Here is a 5,767-nt window from a genome sequence, read left to right as displayed (position 1 = left end):
CTGGTCTCTAATCCGTGTGACCTTATCATTTACAATCTGCAGCAAGGCATTAGACTCTGTAGAAATGATTAGACTATGCCCTGGAAAATGTGAAATCCAAGCCATATGGCAATTTGAGCCCAATTTTTCCCACGCGCCTGTGGGCATCCTTATGCTCATTAGCACAGCAGGAAAGACCAAATGCTTTTCCTGAACACCTGGGCTGGCCCTTGGCACCCTGGGGCAGGTCCAGCTCAACCATGTTGGGGAGCCTTGCTAGCATGTTTTGGAGGCTTTTATTTTTGGAGTTTCTTTTTCTTTCCAAAGTCATCAATGATAAAAAAAAAAAACAATCAAAAATATATCTTGCAGAGCCTCTGCCGTTGCTGCCCTCCAGCCTCCTACTAGACGCCTGAATGCCCCACCTGCCACGGCCTCGGCCTTCCGCCCACTGCCCACCTAGTCCTGCTGGATGCTGAAGACTGCCGAGTGTGCACGTGAACTCGATTTACGGCTCCGAGGAGCTTACTCCCCACCCTGCACCAAAGGGGAACGCCATGGCCTCGGGCCGCTGCCCTTGCTTTTTCTTAGTTGTCCTGAATACTGTTCGCCTCAACGAGGACCAGGAGATGGAACTAGAAGCATTCCGTTCTATTTATGAAGGAGATGAAAGTTTCCGGGAATTAAGTATCCAGTTTTATTTCAATATAGGCTGTAATAATGGTCCTGTGGTTATAAAAGAGAATGTTCTTAGGATACTTTACCCATGTATATTTGAAGACATTGCTTTCAAACTATTCAACAAAAAACAAAGGAAAAATATCACACATGTTGGGAGAGTGGAAGTTGATTCTATGATAAAAAGGGAGAAATAAAGTAAATGGAACAAAAAGTACTTAGTGCATATATTTCGATAGGTGAAAATGGTGATCCCAAAGCCTTCTTAATAGAGATTTCCTGGACAGAAACCTATCCCCAAACACCTCCAATTATATCTATGAATGCTTTTTTAACAACACAATATCATCAGCTGTAAAGCAGAGTTACAGGAAGTTAAAGGAAGCTGTGGAAGTGAATCTTGGAACTGCTAAAACCTATACATTTTTTGAATATGCCAAAGACAATAAAGAACAGTTCATGGAGAATCATCATCCCATTGACTCTACAACATCTATAAGCAATGTCATCTCTGTTGAAACTCCAAATACAGCTCCATCAAATAAGAAAAAAGGCAAAAAGAACAACTTTCTAAAGCCCAGAAACCTAAACTGGCAGACAAAACAGACCATAAAGGGGAACTTCCTCGAGGCTGGAATTGGGTTGATGTCGTGAAGCATTTAAGCAAAACTGGCTCTAAAGATGATGAATAACACTTGGAATTTGAGTCAAGGAAAGAGCATTCTTTAAAAAGTAAACTGGGTTCAACATCTTTCATTAACTATTTTCTGGTATTGAGGTGACTTTTTATAAAATGTAGGTTTTTTGTATGTTTCTTACATTAAAAAATATTGTCAGTGGAAAGTTCATGAAAAGATCTGGTTGTATTACATTATTTTCACAAACTTGCCTTAATAAAAGGTAAAATGTTAAAAAAATATATATCTTATGAAATAGTCCCATGCAGGCCACAGAGGCTCATAGGGAAGAGACCGGGTGAGTTAAGTCAGGGGCAACAGCACCTGGAAATGGCATTTGCTTTTATGCTCATCACCTCTATCCCTTCAGACAGAGAGGCCTAATCGGTGGCCTCTCTGCTAACAACTTGAACCCTAGCCTGTGCTCCTGGCCCCCTCTGAGCTGCACGCCACCTACTGTGCCTTTCCATTTGGATGGGCCGCAGTCACTTCAAACCTCAAACTCAAGTCAGCTCTAATGCTGTGTGATCACTGAGGAGGTACCACACAGACATGCAGATGGGTAGGTGGTGCAGTGGTGGATTCCTTGGGTGACAAGGGAGGGGTGGGCCTGAGAGCTGGAGGACAAGAACAAAGCCATCTGGCCAGGGGACTTCCTTAGTGAACTCAGAGCCCAGGGTCAGGGTCAAGGGTACAGTGATGAGCCAGACTCCAAGGCTGTGGTCTTGGGTGTGAGGGCGGAGAGGCTCCACTCTGACAGGGCTCAGAGTTGTTGGAAAAAAGAAGAAGATGAGGAAGAAAGAGAATGAAGATGATAGGAAGAGAGGGTTAGGAGCAGATGTAAAGCCCCAGAGAAAGTCAAAACCTGGGAAATCCAAATGCCCTTGAAGCATTATGGCTACTAAACAAGGGCGAGGGGATTGTTCTTGAAGCAGACTCCTGGGCAGAACTGCTGGTGAGAGGTTGTGTGGGGTGGCCCTGCTCCATACCTGCTCTTCCCAGCAGGAGACCCTCTGGATCAGGGGAGGCCTGGATCACCACAACAGGGGCCTCTGAAACATGAACTCAGAGGAAACCACAATGCTGGTCTCAGCAGTGATCCAGGAGTCCCCAGACCAGCAGCCTCAGCACCACCTGGGACCTGGGAGACAAGTGGAATGGCACCCGATGCCCAGGAGCACCGGGTCAGGACCTGCATGTCAACACGATCACTGTGACCGAGGCAGGGAAACTGCTCTAGCTCATTCCTGCTGCCCAAAGTCCCTGAGTGCATACCCTGGGCCAGGTGCCCAGGGGTCTGCACAGAACTATGACGTAGTCATAGGTGACCACTCCCAGGCCCCAGGAGCCACCATCCCACCCTGCTTCCACAAGCATGTCCTGCGTGCTGGGTGAGGACTGCTGCCTGGGTGCTCTCCCACCACAGAGTTCGCTTGGCCACAGCCTCCTTGTGTAATGGACCTGAGGTCCTGTGGGAGCACAGGGCATGAGTGGGAGGACAAGGGGGGACGAGGACAAGGACAACTATGACTGCCTGAGTTTGCTAGAGGTGTTGGGCCTCAAAGAGGATTCATCTCAGGGCCAGGGAGGTGCCAGTCCTGGGGGGTTTCAGGGAGGGGTGACAGTTCTTCCTCTGGACCCTGGAGTTGGGGTACACAGGGGAGCAGGAGATGTGGCTCCCAGGCAGCTGGGGTGAGGGTCTAGGGCTAGACAGGGTCAGGGCTGGCAACCAGCTCTGGAACTCTGGTGTGACGGGGGCTGTAGGATCAGGGTTGTGGTGTGGATGCTCAGCCGGGCTGAGCCAGCTGCCTGAGGCAAGAGGAGCCCAACACCACACTGTGTGGCCCAAGAAGCCTCGAGCACCCCTGTGTGACTAATGGTGTCCAGCCATGGAGCCAGAGAAGACAGTCGCCAAGGAAAGCACTTTTGGTCCTGGGAGGGCATTCCTAACAGAACCGGGCCAGAATGGTAATTCTGTACCATTTCATTCTTTTGATCTTAACACTTTTGGTGAAAGGACACGGTATAGAATGGCTCTGTCCAACTGACACAATGATTAAAAATGTTTTTGTAGCTACAAAGAGGAAAAAGAAAGCGGTGGAGTGACTTAAATTAAGTCACTTAAATTCAAAGTCTTATAATTTTAACATGTCACCAATATGAGCTGGTTACCAAGTTACTTTGCCTTTTTCACCCCCAAGCTTTGGAAATCCTGTGCACTTGTGAAATGGCTCCATTTGGACCAGCCCCATTCCATGTGCTCAGGAGCCCAGTGGACAGTGCAGAGCCGCTACTCCAAGGGCTGCTCAGATCATGAAGGTGCTCAGTGAAGGTATCACAGGACAAAAGAAGAGAACACCTTCAACATTCCAGAGGTAAGTAGGGACATCGGGAAGGTTAGAGAACCATGAGTGTTTTAATGATTCTAATTATTTAAATTCAAAGTTTTGTTTCCCTCCAATTATGGCTGCTCTACTTCAGCCTTTGGGAGAGTTGAGTTCCATTTTGTACCGATGGAGGAAGAAACTGCAGGGTACAGAAAATGAGTCAGATTAAAGAAAACAAGGTGTAACTGTCTACAGTGAGAACATAAGATTCTTCCTGCCACACACTCTGAGCCATTTGTTCAAGAAGCGCAGACAGGAAGAGCTGTTCGGGGTTATCTCTAACCTTCACTGCATCTCCGGGTGTCTGCTTTTCCTGCTTGTTCACTCTGTCAAATCCTGTACCAAGGATAGATAGTGACCAGACCATTCGTCACAGGCAGACTGTGCTCAGAGCACACTGGAGAGGAGGGTGATGGTCTCCAGCAGCACCCTTCCTTATGGGGTTGCTAGCAAACGTGCCATCAGAATCTGTGTTCACCTTCGACCTAGGTTATGGCAGGCTCTCCATTTAGCCAACCCAGAGGTTTGGGTTAAAGAGTTGCTTCCAGGCGTAAAGGCCCGGGAGCAGAAAGCCTCACACGGAGCAACTGGACTTCCATTTGTGATAGCTAAGGCGGCAATTCTTTAGCACTTGAGAATTAATTTGGAAAGTTGTCGTTAGGATTGGGATTTCACCCTTGAAGCAAAGCGTACTCTAAGGAAAGAAGCTGACCCAGACCTCCAGAACGCGACTCCTTCTCATGCCTGTCTCCAGGGGAAGTTAGCAGGCCCTGGGCATCTGCATTACTGAGGTCTCTGCTGGAACTCAGGGGTTCCTGCCCCAGGTCCTCTGCCCTACATTGTATTCATGAGCATTCCAGCTACAGAGGGAGGGCAGCCACCAGAACCCCTGGGTCTGAGACGTCTACTCAGCCAGGCCTCCCTCAGGAGCTAAGGCAGCTAATGCTTCTGTTTGTGTTCTCCAGGCTCAGAGCAGGTCACAGCTGGGGCTGCTTAATAATGGCGGGATCCATTCCCACATTATCCTCCCTGGACATGCATCTCTGCCCTACCTGCAGACAATGGTGGAAGCCAGAAACACAGAGCGGTTGCCACCCAGGCCTTGGCTCATTCTGGACTCCGGGGCTCCTCTGGACAGTTGTTAGCACAAGATAACGCTGGCTGGGGTCCTGAGCAGGAGCGGAGGAGGCCCTTCAGTGACCTGAAAGCCTTATCTGCCAGCAGCACTCACACCTGCAGCATCGCTAAATTATAAAATAAAACTCAGACTTACACGACTCTCCCCCGCCTGTTGTCTTCCCTTCCCCCATCTTACTGCTTTGCTAAGGAGGTAGAAAGCAAACTAATTAAGGCGGCTAAAGAGCGGGACCTCCACTGCATTTCCCAGCTGCTGAGATAATGGCGGACCTCAGGTGAGCGAATGAGGTGCCATCCTCCACGCGGCCTCCTCACTAATAGCTTTCTTGATCCTATAACATTACAGGGATGCTCACTTAGCTGAATGACAGTGACCAGGAAAGGGCCAGCAGCTGGCTGTGCAGTGCCCCCTTGGTTTGCAGCCACAGGGCCACTAGCATCTGGGTTGATGCTCTCTAGAGTGAAATAGGTCCCTTTTCTTCCAGTAATGTCACCAAACAGGGTGGTGGTGGGGGGGGCGGCTAACATTATTCTATATTTTAAAAAAATGTCCAACAACTTGGATCACAACGAGCACAAATGGGCTTTCAGTGAATATTTAGGAATAATTACAGTGATCTAACTATTCGTTGAAATTCCATCCCTGTCTGTCTGTCTGTCTCTATGACTGAATCAAGTCTTCAGAAGGCCAACGGCTCATCAAGGGGCCTATGGAGAAATGGCAAACTGTTTACCTCCTGGAGGGGCTGCAGTGCACAGTAGGGGCCAAGCGCAGGGACAGAGGCCCAGGCCGTGCCCAGCTTGGTCTCTGGGGAGCCGCCTGCATCCTCTGCTCCTGAGCTGTGCTGCCCCTGCCCCTCCCCGTGCTTTGCTCAGCTAACTATAGCCACTCAGCTGTGATTCTCAATT

General features: G+C 49.0%; 1 pseudogene; it reads left to right on the top strand.

Annotated features, from left to right (window-relative positions):
• The first annotated feature begins 536 nt into the window (after nt 1–536).
• LOC143641081 (RWD domain-containing protein 4-like) lies at nt 537–1,430 on the top strand (annotated as a pseudogene).
• Nucleotides 1,431–5,767: the final 4,337 nt, after the last annotated feature.

This window comes from Callospermophilus lateralis, unplaced genomic scaffold (genome assembly GCF_048772815.1).
Source record: "Callospermophilus lateralis isolate mCalLat2 unplaced genomic scaffold, mCalLat2.hap1 Scaffold_84, whole genome shotgun sequence".
Lineage (NCBI taxonomy): Eukaryota > Metazoa > Chordata > Mammalia > Rodentia > Sciuridae > Callospermophilus > Callospermophilus lateralis.
Note: the sequence above shows the minus strand (reverse complement) of the source record. Positions and strands in the feature narration are given on the sequence as shown.